The sequence below is a fragment of the Pecten maximus genome, chromosome 18 (genome assembly GCF_902652985.1).
Source record: "Pecten maximus chromosome 18, xPecMax1.1, whole genome shotgun sequence".
Taxonomy (NCBI): domain Eukaryota; kingdom Metazoa; phylum Mollusca; class Bivalvia; order Pectinida; family Pectinidae; genus Pecten; species Pecten maximus.
This window is the reverse complement of record NC_047032.1, coordinates 19,467,197-19,485,141: the sequence shown is the minus strand read 5'-3', so window position 1 is coordinate 19,485,141 and position 17,945 is coordinate 19,467,197. Positions and strand designations below refer to the sequence as shown.

The following is a 17,945-nucleotide window of genomic DNA, read 5'->3' as shown; positions in this document are numbered from 1 at the left end:
ATTTTTGGACTGAGCCAAAAAATAACAACACTTGGTCAGGACCATCTAAGGATCATTTCAGGCGAGTTTGAGCTGAACTTCCACTTATGGAACTTGAGAAGAAATTTTGAAATAGGTGCTGTTTAAGAAAACCATGATTGCGCAATCATGTTACAAACTGGTTGCCATAGCTGCTGTGTCACAATTTTGATAAAGCTGAAAATAATAACACTTTGTTGACTTCCCTTCTTTAACATCCCCAACAATTTCCAGCTCAATGGCACTTGAGCGGAATTGAAGAAATTTAAAGTGAGACTGTGATGTGAGGATCTAATATAGGAGGTTTAAAATGTTCCTCCTCGATTACATCCTCAACATTTTGAATTTAAAACCTTCCAAAATGTGATTAGTTATGAGATTTCAGTATCTTTAATTTGTTTTCATTTCATAAAAGACTTTATGAAACTCATCTTGAAGTTTTAATTTTTGCTAGTCTTGTTTAAAATAAAATCTTCAATAAAATCAAACCTCATTTAAGATCCTATGTATCAACCTCGCACCCTAGGTGCAATTTCGTAATACCGTATTAATAAAAAATCCATCAGATTTTTGAAATTAGACGGGGGGTGCGATGATGCCTATGTATATGAAAATCACCACTTCATTGTTAAAACTGGATGAGAATTGTGACAGTTAATTATTGTGGCATAAGATTCCCCGATTAAAACAAATCACTAGATATACAGGTAAACTAAATACAAGTACAGTATATATATATATCATACAAACTAACATACAACCCAAACTCACCTTCTCGTTCGCAGGCTTCATCTGTGAGCTTTACATCATCTATGGCAACACTGCCTGGGAAAAACTTGATAGCATCCCCAGAGAATTCATATATTACACTGACATTCCTTTGTCTTGTTTCATTCCATGCTGTCAAATTCAAGGGGACTTGGGCAAACACCCACTCATCTCGGTTGATCATGTGACCATTGTCAACCATTAACCTCCACTCAATATCATCCTCAGCAAGGTACACATGTAACTCTGCAGCAATATCTTCTTCCATGTTGTAGTACCAGGACAAACAGCCCCCACTGATAGACTGGATCGGGGACACAAGTCGAAGTCTAGACCGACTGGAGGATTCTGAATATATGTAGTGTCCTGTGTAGGAAAACACAATGATTTATTAATCTTTATCACCTGAGAGGTAGGTATTATATCTACATGATTACCTGAGAGGTAGGTGCTATATCTACATGATTACCTGAGAGGTAGGTATTATATCTACATGATTACCTGAGAGGTAGGTATTATATCTACATGATTACCTGAGAGGTAGGTATTATATCTACATGATTACCTGAGAGGTAGGTATTATATCTACATTATTACCTGAGAGGTAGGTATGATCTATATCTACATGATTACCTGAGAGGTAGGTATTATATCTACATGATTACCTGAGAGGTAGGTATTATATCTACATGATTACCTGAGAGGTAGGTATGATCTATATCTACATGATTACCTGAGAGGTAGGTATTATATCTACATGATTACCTGAGAGGTAGGTATGATCTATATCTACATGATTACCTGTGAGGTAGGTATGATCTATATCTACATGATTACCTGAGAGGTAGGTATGATCTATATCTACATGATTACCTGAGAAGTAGGTATTATATCTACATGATTACCTGAGAGGTAGGTATGATCTATATCTACATGATTACCTGTGAGGTAGGTATTATAACTACATGATTACCTGAGAGGTAGGTATGATCTATATCTACATTATTACCTGAGAGGTAGGTATGATCTATATCTACATGATTACCTGAGAAGTAGGTATTATAACTACATGATTACCTGAGAGGTAGGTATGATCTATATCTACATGATTACCTGTGAGGTAGGTATTATAACTACAAGATTACCTGAGAGGTAGGTATGATCTATATCTACATGATTACCTGTGAGGTAGGTATTATAACTACATGATTACCTGAGAGGTAGGTATGATCTATATTATTACCTGAGATGTAGGTATGATCTATATCTACATGATTACCTGAGAGGTAGGTATTATAACTACAAGATTACCTGAGAGGTAGGTATGATCTATATCTACATGATAACCTGAGAGGTAGGTATGATCTATATCTACATGATTACCTGAGAGGTAGGTATTATATCTATATTATTACCTTAGATGTAGGTATAATCTATATCTATATTATTACCTGAGATGTAGGTATAATCTATATCTACATGATTACCTGAGAGGTAGGTATGATCTATATCTACATGATTACCTGAGAGGTAGGTATGATCTATATCTACATGATTACCTGAGAGGTAGGTATTATATCTACATGATTACCTGAGAGGTAGGTATTATATCTACATGATTACCTGAGAGGTAGGTATTATATCTACATGATTACCTGAGAGGTAGGTATGATCTATATCTACATGATTACCTGAGAGGTAGGTATTATATCTATATTATTACCTTAGATGTAGGTATAATCTATATCTATATTATTACCTGAGATGTAGGTATAATCTATATCTACATGATTACCTGAGAGGTAGGTATGATCTATATCTACATGATTACCTGAGAGGTAGGTATGATCTATATCTACATGATTACCTGAGAGGTAGGTATGATCTATATCTACATGATTACCTGAGAGGTAGGTATGATCTATATCTACATGATTACCTGAGAGGTAGGTATGATCTATATCTACATGATTACCTGAGAGGTAGGTATTATATCTACATGATTACCTGAGAGGTAGGTATTATATCTACATGATTACCTGAGAGGTAGGTATTATATCTACATGATTACCTGAGAGGTAGGTATGATCTATATCTACATGATTACCTGAGAGGTAGGTATTATATCTACATGATTACCTGAGAGGTAGGTATGATCTATATCTACATGATTACCTGAGAGGTAGGTATTATATCTACATGATTACCTGAGAGTTAGGTATTATATCTACATGATTACCTGAGAGGTAGGTATGATCTATATCTACATGATTACCTGAGAGGTAGGTATTATATCTACATGATTACCTGAGAGGTAGGTATGATCTATATCTACATGATTACTTGGGAGGTAGGTATTATATCTATATTATTACCTGAGATGTAGGTATGATCTATATCTACATGATTACTTGGGAGGTAGGTATTATATCTACATGATTACCTGAGAGGTAGGTATTATATCTATATTATTACCTGAGATGTAGGTATGATCTATATCTTCATGATTACCTGAGAGGTAGGTATTATATCTATATTATTACCTGAGATGTAGGTATGATCTATATCTACATGATTACCTGAGAGGTAGGTATTATATCTACATGATTACCTGAGAGGTAGGTATGATCTATATCTACATGATTACCTGAGAGGTAGGTATGATCTATATCTACATTATTACCTGAGATGTAGGTATGATCTATATCTACATGATTACCTGAGAGGTAGGTATTATATCTACATGATTACCTGAGAGGTAGGTATGATCTATATCTACATTATTACCTGAGAGGTAGGTATGATCTATATCTACCTCATTACCTGAGAGGTAGATGTGATATATGTTACCTGAGTAGTTTTTATATGTCTCGTTTCCGAATGTATGATCCTGGTCAGGCAGATGAAGTGGATGAGCCTGTTGCCACACCATGCCAATGAATGTGTAGCCACAGATAAAAGGATGCTCAAAATCACAGCTGATTGAAGTGTCTGTTGGTCAAACAGATGTGTTTTAAGTTGTTAAATGATATTTAGTGATAATTCTTTTTCACACGATATACGTATATTATCAAACAACCGGGAAGGTCAGGTGAATTATACTATCATATTCATCGTCAAATAAGCGTGCTGGCTTAATGTTAAGTTAATGTTAATTAACATATTTATCCTCAAATAAGCCCTCTTGCTAAACGTGTAAGCCCTTTCCCATAGTATACTTGTTTTAGCATTCAATTTGATAATTCTGACAAAGGGGGCCCATTTGTGGTAAAGGGTTGAATTCCTGATAAAAACTGAAACATTTTTTTGTTATTTTTGGGGAAATTGTAGGCAATATTACTGGTAGATGACTAATTGCCATATACAGCTCTATCGAGAATTCCTTTATTTTACAAAAAGTAGTAATTAGAGAATTTTACCACAAAGCTCATCAGAACCATCTTCACAGTCTTTGACTCCATCACACGTAGCAGACTTAGGGATACAGATGCCACTGGAGTTACAGTAATACCCGCCATCAACACAATCTACAAAATAGCATGTTTAAATTCATTTTTAGTTATGAAAAAAAAAAAATCTTTTTCTACAAGAGGCCTTCATGTGAGCCTGCATTTCTCAATTGATTACATTTAATTGATTATATTTAACTAATTATATTTAATTGATTACATTTAATTGAGTATATTTAATTGATTATGGCAAAGCACTCCCCCACATACAGACAAGAAATGTTACTATGAAAGTAACACCATAAATTTGTGAGAAAGACACAATTTCTTTTAAATGACATCACTATCAATACTTTCATTACAAAAAGCTTGAATATCAACTCAGTTGAAAAGCATTCAATGTACATTATGTATACTTATTTACACTTATGTATCAATGGCTTTCAGGGTGACACATATCATGAATAACGTGTGCAATGTTTGTATAATCATGGAAGGAGCAGGCAGTATAAAATTGTGCTGACAGACACACTAATTCCAGTATAGGCCCACCCCAACACATCTTCATTACGAGGGGTACTTAGCTTATAAACCAAGGAATCTGGGCATTATCCCATTGGTGAAAATTAAAAAAAAAATTTAAAATGTGAAATGTTTATGCATGGCGAATGGCACAAAACGACAGTAAAAACACAGTGGCTATATACAAAGGTCTTTGTAACCCTCCAGTTCAGATAACTTAAATCTTGAGCAGTATGGTTATAGTAAGGGTTCCAATATATAGAGGATATCTAACAGTGTCTTCAGTAATACCAAATATATTTCACTTGTGTGGCTAATATTTTGATATTTTTCACGAGTGCGCAATACCAAATATATTTCACGAGTGGGGCTAATATTTTGATATTTTTCACGAGTGCGCAGTGAAATATATTTGGTATTACTGAAGACACTGTTAGATATTCTGTTTATTACATTTTTTATCAACGAAAAACCTACCCCGTATGCTAACTAGGCCTAATGTAAACAAAAAAAAGTAGTTCCCCCTGTCGAGGTGCTGACATATATGTCGGGCTTTCTGATTGGTCAATTATTTTGGTATTTTCTAATCATTAATTTGATTGGTCAAATCAGCAAAAGTGATATTTTTCACTAGTGAAAAAATATCACTTTTATAGAATGAATAATTTTTGATATTTCACTGGTAAAAATGTAATAAATGTAAATACTGTTTTATTGAACATTTAAAATTAAATGTTACTAAAGTCAATGCAGACCAATGTTAAACATGGAGTTCTGTTTTAAATTTTGAATTGAAATATTGAAAATAAATCAAGCAATTACCTATAGCCTCAGGACAATATCCTGGAGTTAGAGAAACACCGTCCAGTCCAAAGAAATGGTAGTCCTCGTCAGCACTCCGTCTTATGGTGAATGTCACATCAAAATCATTCATTACACTAAACTGTAACCAACAAAGAGATATCATATCACTTGGACTGTTATAATGTTTTATTTATACAGTAGACAAATCACACGGACTGTTATACTTTATTATCTGTACAGTAGACATATCACATGGACTGTTATACTTTATTATCTATACAGTAGACATATCACATGGACTGTTATACTTTATTATCTATACAGTAGACATATCACATGGACTGTTATACTTTATTATCTATACAGTAGACATATCACATGGACTGTTATACTTTATTATGATATATCTATACAGTAGACATATCACATGGACTGTTATACTTTAATATCTATACAGTAGACATATATCACATGGACTGTTATACTTTATTATCTGTACAGTAGACATATCACATGGACAGTTATACTTTATTATCTATACAGTAGACATATCACATGGACTGTTATACTTTATTATCTATACAGTAGACATATCACACGGACTGTTATACTTTATTATCTGTAAAGTAGACATATCACATGGACTGTTATACTTTATTATCTATACAGTAGACATATCACATGGACTGTTATATTTTATTATCTGTACAGTAGACATATCACATGGACTGTTATACTTTATTATCTATACAGTAGACATATCACACGGACTGTTATACTTTATTATCTGTACAGTAGACATATCACATGGACTGTTATACTTTATTATCTATACAGTAGACATATCACATGGACTGTTATACTTTATTATCTATACAGTAGACATATCACATGGACTGTTATACTTTATTATCTATACAGTAGACATATCACACGGACTGTTATACTTTATTATCTGTACAGTAGACATATCACATGGACTGTTATACTTTATTATCTGTACAGTAGACATATCACATGGACTGTTATACTTTATTATCTATACAGTAGACATATCACATGGACTGTTATACTTTATTATCTATACAGTAGACATATCACACGGACTGTTATACTTTATTATCTATACAGTAGACATATCACATGGACTGTTATACTTTATTATCTGTACAGTAGACATATCACAAGGACTGTTATACTTTATTATCTGTACAGTAGACATATCACATGGACTGTTATACTTTATTATCTATACAGTAGACATATCACATGGACTGTTATACTTTATTATCTATACAGTAGACATATCACATGGACTGTTATACTTTATTATCTATACAGTAGACATATCACATGGACTGTTATATTTTATTATCTATACAGTAGACATATCACATGGACTGTTATACTTTATTATCTGTACAGTAGACATATCACATGGATTGTTATACTTTATCATCTGTACAGTAGACATATCACATGGACTGTTATACTTTATTATCTGTACAGTAGACATATCATATGGACTGTTATACTTTATTATCTATACAGTAGACATATCACATGGACTGTTATACTTTATTATCTATACAGTAGACATATCACATGGACTGTTATACTTTATTATCTGTACAGTAGACATATCACATGGACTGTTATACTTTATTATCTATACAGTAGACATATCACATGGACTGTTATACTTTATTATCTGTACAGTAGACATATCACATGGACTGTTATACTTTATTATCTATACAGTAGACATATCACACGGACTGTTATACTTTATTATCTATACAGTAGACATACCACATGGACTGTTATACTTTATTATCTGTACAGTAGACATATCACATGGACTGTTATACTTTATTATCTATACAGTAGACATATCACATGGACTGTTATACTTTATTATCTGTACAGTAGACATATCACATGGACTGTTATACTTTATTATCTGTACAGTAGACATATCACACGGACTGTTATACTTTATTATCTATACAGTAGACATATCACACGGACTGTTATACTTTATTATCTGTACAGTAGACATATCACAAGGACTGTTATACTTTATTATCTATACAGTAGACATATCACATGGACAGTTATACTTTATTATCTATACAGTAGATATTTGTCTATAGCATATATATGTCCTATCAAGTAACCATAGTTACCCATGTAACCTTGAATTAGGTCAAGGTCATTTATCTAACCTACTGATAAGCATTGATTACCTGGCCTTGTCTCCAATCTCTTGGTGAGGCGAATGTTGTGTCGTTAAATGTTCCACCGTTGTTATCAGTCACTTCTAGACTCTCCATATTCCCCAGGTAGAAAAACTGTAAGCAAGATGGTTCACTCACAGCCATCCATGGTGACCGCATAGACATCTGTGATGGAAGTACCTCTCCAGACTGGCCCAGGAAGTAATCTGTTACACACAAACAAAACTTTATGTTGTCTTCTACATAATACAGCATTCGTATTACTTTATTGATCAGTTTAGGCTTATATGGTATCTTAAGCCACAACAAAAAGAAGTTTTGATTAGTTGGGGACAATTAATTCCTCAAAATGACACCTCTTTTCTGAACCTTTTAAACTTACATATCAACTTTTATCCAATATTTTCACATTTAATTGCTTACCAACCTATTTCTTTCAAGAGACACGGTGTAAATAGAATGTTGATTACTAGACAACTGTCTGTCTAGTAAAATATAGGCAACCCTGGTAATGCCATGAGTCTAAACCTGGTGACAATATGAGTCTAAACCTGGTGACAATATGAGTCTAAACCTGGTGACAATATGAGTCTAAACCAGGTGACAATATGAGTCTAAACCAGGTGACAATATGAGTCTAAACCAGGTGACAATATGAGTCTAAACCTGGTGACAATATGAGTCTAAACCTGGTTACAATATGAGTCTAAACCTTGTGACAATATGAGTCTAAACCTGGTTACAATATGAGTCTAAACCTGCTGATGCCATAAGTCAAAAACCTGGTGACAATATGAGTCTAAACCTGGTGACAATATGTGTCTAAACCAGGTGTCAATATGAGTCTAAACCTGGTGACAATATGAGTCTAAACCTGGTGACAATATGAGTCTAAACCAGGTGACAATATGAGTCTAAACCAGGTGACAATATGAGTCTAAACCAGGTGACAATATGAGTCTAAACCTGGTGACAATATGAGTCTAAACCTGGTTACAATATGAGTCTAAACCTTGTGACAATATGAGTCTAAACCTGGTTACAATATGAGTCTAAACCTGCTGATGCCATAAGTCAAAAACCTGGTGACAATATGAGTCTAAACCTGGTGACAATATGTGTCTAAACCAGGTGTCAATATGAGTCTAAACCTGGTGACAATATGAGTCTAAACCTGGTGACAATATGTGTCTAAACCAGGTGTCAATATGAGTCTAAACCTGGTTACAATATGAGTCTAAACCAGGTGACAATATGAGTCTAAACCTTGTGACAATATGAGTCTAAACCTGGTTACAATATGAGTCTAAACCTTGTGACAATATGAGTCTAAACCTGGTGACAATATGAGTCTAAAGCAGGTGACAATATGAGTCTAAACTAGGTGACAATATGAGTCTAAACCAGGTGACAATATGAGTCTAAACCAGGTGACAATATGAGTCTAAACCTGGTGACAATATGAGTCTAAACCAGGTGACAATATGAGTCTAAACCTGGTGACAATATGAGTCTAAACCTGGTGACAATATGAGTCCAAACCTGGTGACAATATGAGTGTCAACCAGGTGACAATATGAGTCTAAACCAGGTGACAATATGAGTCTAAACCTGGTGACAATATGAGTCTAAACTAGGTGACAATATGAGTCTAAACCTGGTGACAATATGAGTCTAAAGCAGGTGACAATATGAGTCTAAACCAGGTGACAATATGAGTCTAAACCTTGTGACAATATGAGTCTAAACCTGGTGACAATATGAGTCTAAACCTTGTGACAATATGAGTCTAAACCTGGTGACAATATGAGTCTAAACCTGGTGACAATATGAGTCTGAACCTTGTGACAATATGAGTCTAAACTAGGTGACAATATGAGTCTAAACCTGGTGACAATATGAGTCTAAACTAGGTGACAATATGAGTCTAAACTAGGTGACAATATGGGTCTAAACCTGGTGACAATATGAGTCTAAACCAGGTGACAATATGAGTCTAAACCTGGTGACAATATGAGTCCAAACCTGATGTCATGAGTTTAAACCAGGTGACAATATGAGTCTAAACCTGGTGATGTCATGAGTTTAAACCTGGTGACAATATGAGTCTAAACCTGGTGGCAATATGAGTCTTAACCTTGTGACAATATGAGTCTAAACCAGGTGTCAATATGAGTCTAAACCTGGTGACAATATGAGTCTAAACCTGGTGATGCCATCAGTCTAAACCTGGTGACAATATGAGTCTAAACCCGGTGACAATATGAGTCTAAACCTGGTGACAATATGAGTCTAAACCTGGTGATGCCATCAGTCTAAACCTGGTGACAATATGAGTCTAAACCTGGTGACAATATGAGTCTAAACTAGGTGACATTGTGAGTCTAAACCAGGTGACATTGTGAGTCTAAACCAGGTGACATTGAGTCTAAACCAGGTGACATTGTGAGTCTTAACCAGGTGACATTGTGAGTCTAAACCAGGTGACATTGAGTCTAAACCAGGTGACATTATGAGTCTTAACCAGGTGACATTGTGAGTCTAAACCAGGTGACACTATGACTTTAACCAAAGTGACATTGTGAGCCTAAACCTAAAGCTACTGTGAGTCTAATACATATACAATATCTCACCTTGACTGAGCTCTTTATCTGTCTGCCTGTCATAGCCAAAGACAGTTAAACCGTTTGTCCACATGGTACGCTTACGTTCCAGACCGAGTCCATTGTGTGGTATATATCCGCAGACGTAAGGCGTATTGAAGTTACACTCCACTGACCTCCCTACAAAACACTAACACACATCAATCACAAAACTCTGTCCAAGGTATGCAATATCATTCATTGCATTTTTGCCAGTTAAATATAGAAATTTATCAAATTAATAAAACTTATATTTTCACTGCAGCGTTTTTGACCAATCAGAGCGGACCTTTGTATTCATCTCGTTCAAACTTGCCAATTTTTCTAACCGAAGCGGAGTTAGATAAATTGGTTATTTTGCTGTATTTCTTAAATTTTCAGATTAGTTTTTGACTAAATACTCACTTGACGTTAGCTATTCATGCACAGATTCTCCTATAACAGCAGAAAACGCTTAAATTGCGTTGATCAGTCTTTTCAAAATGGCGCCGTCAAGTTGACGTGGAGTAACGTACGTCACAGAGATGACATCGCTACTGATTCCTGCACTTTTGGCGCTATCAATTTTTGCGATGTTTTTAATTTTGTTTTTAAGTTTATGAAATGCAATAAAAAGAAAATTGAATGGTTTCCCGTTAAATATAACATATACATGTATATTTCACTCGTATGACAGAATATTTCGATATTTTTCACTCGTGCTTCGCACTCGTGAAAATATGGATATTTTGTCATACTCGTGAAATATATGTTATATTAAACGGGAAACCATTCAATATCCTCTATATATTTGGGTTTGTGTTGTTGTCCAGTCAGAATTTGATTCGATTTTATTAAAATTTCATTAATTATTTATTTTCAAACTTCAATTACAAAATAGCTTTCAAATTGTACCCTATATATATAATTGCTGTCTGAAATTCTCAAGTCTAATATTTTATTGCTATTCAGTCTGAATTTGGATTAAACTTTAATTCATCATAATTTTGTAGTAAACATATAAAAAGATTAATTAGACATTGTATTCAGGGTGAATATTTGCTTGGTTGTATATTTTTTATAGATACCTAAAGTCACTTTGATTTAAATTTTTGTGGCCTAACATCTAAAGGTTAACAAATTCAGAAAAAATAGTATATTGATACCTAAAGTGGCCGGTGGTCAAGTTTTTCTATCAAGGACACCTATAACTATATTTTTACACTGACCAAATCACTACAAATTATTGCATAATGTTATATAATTATTAAGTATAGTACAGTTAGATTTAGTATCGGCACATAGGCCAATAAAACAAGTGATGTAAATATGATTATATATAACTACATAATAATATCTATTTTCTCTATACATAGCACACTACATTAGGTCAGCCACATTAGGACAGCCTGGCCATGGACGATTTTTTTGTTAAGCAAATAACTCCTGTATTATGATATGCATAAAAAAATGAAAAAAATAAATGTACACTATAATTGGTATATTCAGTATGAAGTAGTACATACAGGCTTCACATTTGTTAAAACAAAAATTAATAAATTGGTTCCGGATTTTAGATTTCCAGATTTTCCGAAAGTGTGTTTTATACATTGTATATACACAGGAAATTTAGTTTTGCCTACAGCGAAAAATGGAAGCCCACAGAAAAGGAAATTAAGATAGCAGTAAAACTTAATTTACAACATATGTCAAAACAAGATTAATTTATGTCTTTGGGATAGTAAATAGGTTTCAGAAAAAAAAATTGTGTAGAGAATTGTGTCATTTTGGGTCAAATATTTTGCAATTTTTGAGCAATTTTCAAGCTGTTACCATAGTATTCACAGCTCTAAAAATCACAGAAAAATTATGTTTACTTATCCTTCAGAGCTGTATTAAAATTGCAAATGTTATGTTATAAAGATTACAAATATATATACTTTATAAGAGGTAATATTTAGGGTTAACTTGCAATGTTCACATATCTAAAACATGTGCCATATTTTTCAGAATTGGGCATTTTTACTGTACACTGCTACCATAAACCTAAACATCAAACTCTTGTACGTAGCCATGTTTATATGTACATACCACAACCAGCTTCATCCACTTCTCCTTCACAATCAATGTATCGGTCACATCGCCAGTGTAGTGGTACACAATACTCTGAACAGTTGAACTGGTCTGGTTCACAGTCTGATGTACAAAACAGTGTTCAAACTATTATACACAGGTTCATGTACAAAACAGTGTTCAAACTATTATACACAGATTCATGTACAAAACAGTGTTCAAACTATTATACACAGGTTCATGTATAAAACAGTGTTCAAAATATTAGACATAAATTTGTGTACAAAACAGTGTTCAAAATATTAGACCCAAGTTCATGTACAAAACAGTGTTCAAACTATCACATACAAGTTCGTGTACAAAACAGTGTTCAAACAGTTAGACACACATGTTCATGTACAAAACAGTGTTCAAACAGTTAGACACAAGTTCGTGTACAAAACAGTGTTCAAACTATGACACAAGTTCGTGTACAAAACAGTGTTTAAACTATGACACACAAGTTCGTGTACAAAACAGTGTTCAAACTTTTACACACAGGTTCATGTACAAAACAGTGTTCAAACTATGACACAGGTTCATGTACAAAACAGTGTTCAAACTATTAGACACAGGTTCATGTACAAAACAGTGTTCAAACTATGACACAGGTTCATGTACAAAACAGTGTTCAAACTATTAGACACAGGTTCATGTACAAAACAGTGTTCAAAATATTAGCCACAGGTTCATGTAAAAAACAGTGTTTAAAATATTAGCCACTTGTTCATGTACAAAACAGTGCTAAAACTATTACACACAGGTTCATGTACAAAACATTTTAACTATAATTTTGAATTAAATTTGAACACAGTATTGAAGTTTGGACTGTTTAAATTTGTATTCAAGAAAAGTTATAGGACATGAACTGACTCTTGACTGTATTAAAAACAGCTGAAAGAACATGCCACCTTGCTCTAGGGTAAATATCACTTCTCCTGACACTAATATTATTTGGTTGTTTATATAAAGCAAGCTAATTAATTGGACATTTCAGATGTCAACCTTCCCAGATTATGAGGTATAGCCCGAAAAACCATTAAAATTTCTCCTAAATGCCAAGTTGGTACATCTCCCAACTTTGGGTTGAATTTACCCTTCATAAAACCCTGGAAAACTCAGTTTTGACTCATGCGACCTTGAATGTTCAAGTAACCTTGATGACGTACCCTTCAAACTACAATCTAACTTCCAACATTCTATAAACATATGGTTCATTGATTTTAAGATATTTGACATCTTTGACCTAAAATGATAGGTCAAGGTTATTCATTTGAATAGTAATTACCCCCTTATTCCTGCGAGTTATACATGATGGCCTGAGATAACAACTTTTACTTACCTAGTTTAGGACAAGCTCCTTGAGTTAATACCACTTCATCTACAGCCACTAAGCTGTGATGCCTTACAAACATAACTCGTACGACATCATTGTCATTGAAACGACTGAAGTGAGTTTGGGCGTGGTTCCAACCGAAGTCATGTTTTGCCTTGAAAGCAAGTAGGTGTTCCCAGCTACCATTCTTATGGGTGAGATAGACAGACAGTATGTCATAGTCGTCCATACCAGCCATTACACGATAATCAAAGGAGAGACAATGTACTCCTATGGACGAAACTGGAGGAGACAGTAATATGGATTCCGTGTCATCATACATCGAGGTACCAGAAGTCATCATGTACCCTGTTAACAAAACAAAAAAACAAAAAAAAAACCATCAAGAAGACATCTGCTCTTATTGCATTACATTTTGTTGTCATTCGACATTTGGACATCAAAGGCAACTGCAAGTAAAAAGCAAAATATACATTGATATCAATCTTGTTTCTTTCCACCTCCATATACCTATATAATACTCATTTTAAAGATTTGATTTAATTTATCTAATCTGAGGCCATTATCAGAGATCAAACTGTACTTGACCCCAGGACCCAAACGACCTTGAACTTTGACCTAGTGAAATTGATTTTGGGTCAGTCGACATCTTGTTTATTAACCAACATTTCTACATAATGTTATGAAAAAATGTTCATCAGTGAAAAATTAGAAAATTTAACCTTGAGCTTTAACCTCTGGACTCAGTAATTTTGACCTTCAACCTGAACATTTTGTCAGCTGACTGAGTTATTAATTCCAAGCAAACTTTTATTGTAATGTTATCATAAAATATTTGTTAGTGAAAACATACAAAATTAGCTCTTGACCTTTGACTCAGTTGGGCCAAGACCACTGTTTATACAGAAGTGGTTTGTCTTCACCCAAGGATGCTCCAGGCTAAATATGCATCAAATCCTTTCATTCCTACAGAAGAAGGATTTTGTAGAATTTGCTATATTTCCCCTATTGGGCCTCACCCCTCAGGCCCCTGGGAGGGTTACACTCTCCAATTATTCAAAATTGATTCCCCTGCATCCAGCGATGCTTCTTACCAAATTTGGTAAAAACTGCTAAGTCGTTCATGACAAGCAGCAATTTTTAGAAAAAATTGACGGATAACCGGCACCGCGCCATGGCATAAGCTCACCTGGCCCGAACGATGAGTTAAAGAAACTTTTTCCTGTCCTTTGATATCATTTCCATAAAAAGAAAGCTAGAACAAATGTATCATTTTTTCAATTGTACCAAACATAATACAACATGCTGAACTTTTCTCAAACATCTAATCTAAATAAGGACATCTAGTTATTGTTTTAATAATTGTACAAAAACATGTACAATATGATGAACATTTCTTGATAATCTAAAACAAAAATTAATATTTTCTTTTGTGGTGGTTTAATGTTCTTCCAACAAAAAATTTATATAGAATTTTTGTTTTCAAAGTCATTCCATTTTAATCAATATCAACCACTTACCTTCATCTTTATTCTTTTCATCCCTTGGAAGTTGTTGCCATATAGTGGATGTCTGACCACGTGAAACACTGATATACCTACATACATCACCAAGGGTGTCAAAGTCACAGGTCACACTCGGAGCTGTAAGGATCAGACAAATGACATAGTAGGATCAATGAGGGAGGATCAGACACATGTCACAGTAGGATCAGACACATGTCACAGTAGGATCAATTAGTGAGGATCAGACACATGTCACAGTAAGATCAATGAGAGAGGATCAGACACATGTCACAGTAGGATCAATTAGGGAGGATCAGACACATGTCACAGTAGGATCAGACACATGTCACAGTAGGATCAATAAGTGAGGATCAGACACATGTCACAGTAGGATCAGACACATGTCACAGTAGGATCAATTAGGGAGGATCAGACACATGTCACAGTAAGATCAATGAGAGAGGATCAGACACATGTCACAGTAGGATCAGACACATGTCACAGTAGGATCAATGAGGGAGGATCAGACACATGTCACAGTAGGATCAATGAGGGAGGATCAGACACATGTCACAGTAGGATCAGACACATGTCACAGTAGGATCAATAAGTGAGGATCAGACACATGTCACAGTAGGATCAGACACATGTCACAGTAGGATCAATTAGGGAGGATCAGACACATGTCACAGTAGGATCAATGAGAGAGGATCAGACACATGTCACAGTAGGATCAATGAGGGAGGATCAGACACATGTCACAGTAGGATCAGACACATGTCACAGTAGGATCAATTAGGGAGGATCAGACACATGTCACAGTAAGATCAATGAGAGAGGATCAGACACATGTCACAGTAGGATCAATTAGGGAGGATCAGACACATGTCACAGTAAGATCAATGAGAGAGGATCAGACACATGTCACAGTAGGATCAGACACATGTCACAGTAGGATCAGACACATGTCACAGTAGGATCAATGAGGGAGGATCAGACACATGTCACAGTAGGATCAATGAGGGAGGATCAGACACATGTCACAGTAGGATGAGACACATGTCACAGTAGGATCACACACATGTCACAGTAGGATCAATTAGTGAGGATCAGACACATGTCACAGTAGGATCAATTAGGGAGGATCAGACACTATCACAGTAGGATCAATGAGGGAGGATGAGACACATGTCACAGTAGGATCAATTAGGGAGGATCAGATACATGTCACAGTAGGATCAGACACATGTCACAGTAAGATCAATGAGGGAGGATCAGACACATGTCAGAGAAGATCAATTAGGGAGGTTCAGACGCATGTCACAGTAGGATCAATGAGTCAGAAACAAGAGTTCAAGGGGCTTCTGGAATCCCTGCATTTGTATACATGTTTCTGTAGCAATATTCATTCTATATGAAATAAGAAAATTCAACAATTTATAGTCTCTACTATGGAAATATATATGACTGGAATGCACAGATGACAAATTTGTAATAGATAAGGTGAACACATACCCCAAGTATTAAGTTCTAGTGACAAGTAGTTTAAATATAAAGTCTGGGCAAACTTTTAATTTAAAGTAGGTCAGACATCAAAATGTAGGTCACAACCTAAAGCTATCGTCATGGGAACCCTTCTGTTCCCATATGGGGACTAAAGCTATAGTCATGGGAACCCTTCTGTTCCCATATGGGGACTAACTAATTAACTCTACTTTCAATGTTATACATTTGTTTTTGCCTCATTTATACACACTTCAATAAGTTTGCATAAAATTTTACCAGCGCAGTTTTCGTCCTTGACGGCAATGTCATCCAGGGCTATATCGCCAACATTTTGGTAAGTATTGGCTTCAAAGCATATTTCTAAATTGGAACCCACTGGGATGGGTTCACAAGCATGCAGCCAGTTTCCATCTTGGTTTCCTGAACGTGTTGAGATCACACTGCCATTGACAATAACAGACAGATTGCCAGTAGATCCCTCCATGTGGTACATAAACCGGAGTGTGGGTGCTGCCATCAAATTGGTGGATGTGGGTGGGAAGCATAGGGTACTACTATCACCAGGATTGGCATCCCAGCTCTGGGCGTGCATGTAGTTCCCTAGTCAACAAAATGTTACAGTTTTTAATTTAGTGGTTTTTAATGATATGATGCAGACTTGAAGTATATCTATACAAGAATTCTAAGAAAGTGGATGTGTAGCTTGTGCAGAAAAAGTTGGTGATTACAAGAGTTATCAAATAAAAACAAATTTTCAATTTTTAGCAAGTGACATTGACCTTTGATTTTCTGACCTGAAAAGCAATCCCAAGAAAGCACTTGTGATAAGGAAAATGTGCAGGAAGTTTAAGTTTGATCAGCCCAAGGAAACTTGAGTTAAACGCACAGAAACCCCTGTTTAGCCGTCGCCACCGACGACGCCAACATAGTGATACCTATATGTCGCCTGCTTTTTGCAGGCAACACAATAAAATTAATCTAATCAGAGAATATATTGTGATTTTCCAAATTTAAGTAAAAAGTTTCCATTTCCCAACTTTGGGTTCAACCCCTTTGGTTTTTTT

The 17,945-nt window shown here is 35.0% G+C and overlaps 1 protein-coding gene across 1 annotated transcript in view; it reads left to right on the top strand.

Moving 5' to 3' along the window:
* The window catches only part of LOC117316289 (MAM and LDL-receptor class A domain-containing protein 1-like), a gene marked incomplete in the record, with an annotated part of 107,863 nt that overhangs the window by 43,444 nt on the left and 46,474 nt on the right, over positions 1 to 17,945 (top strand).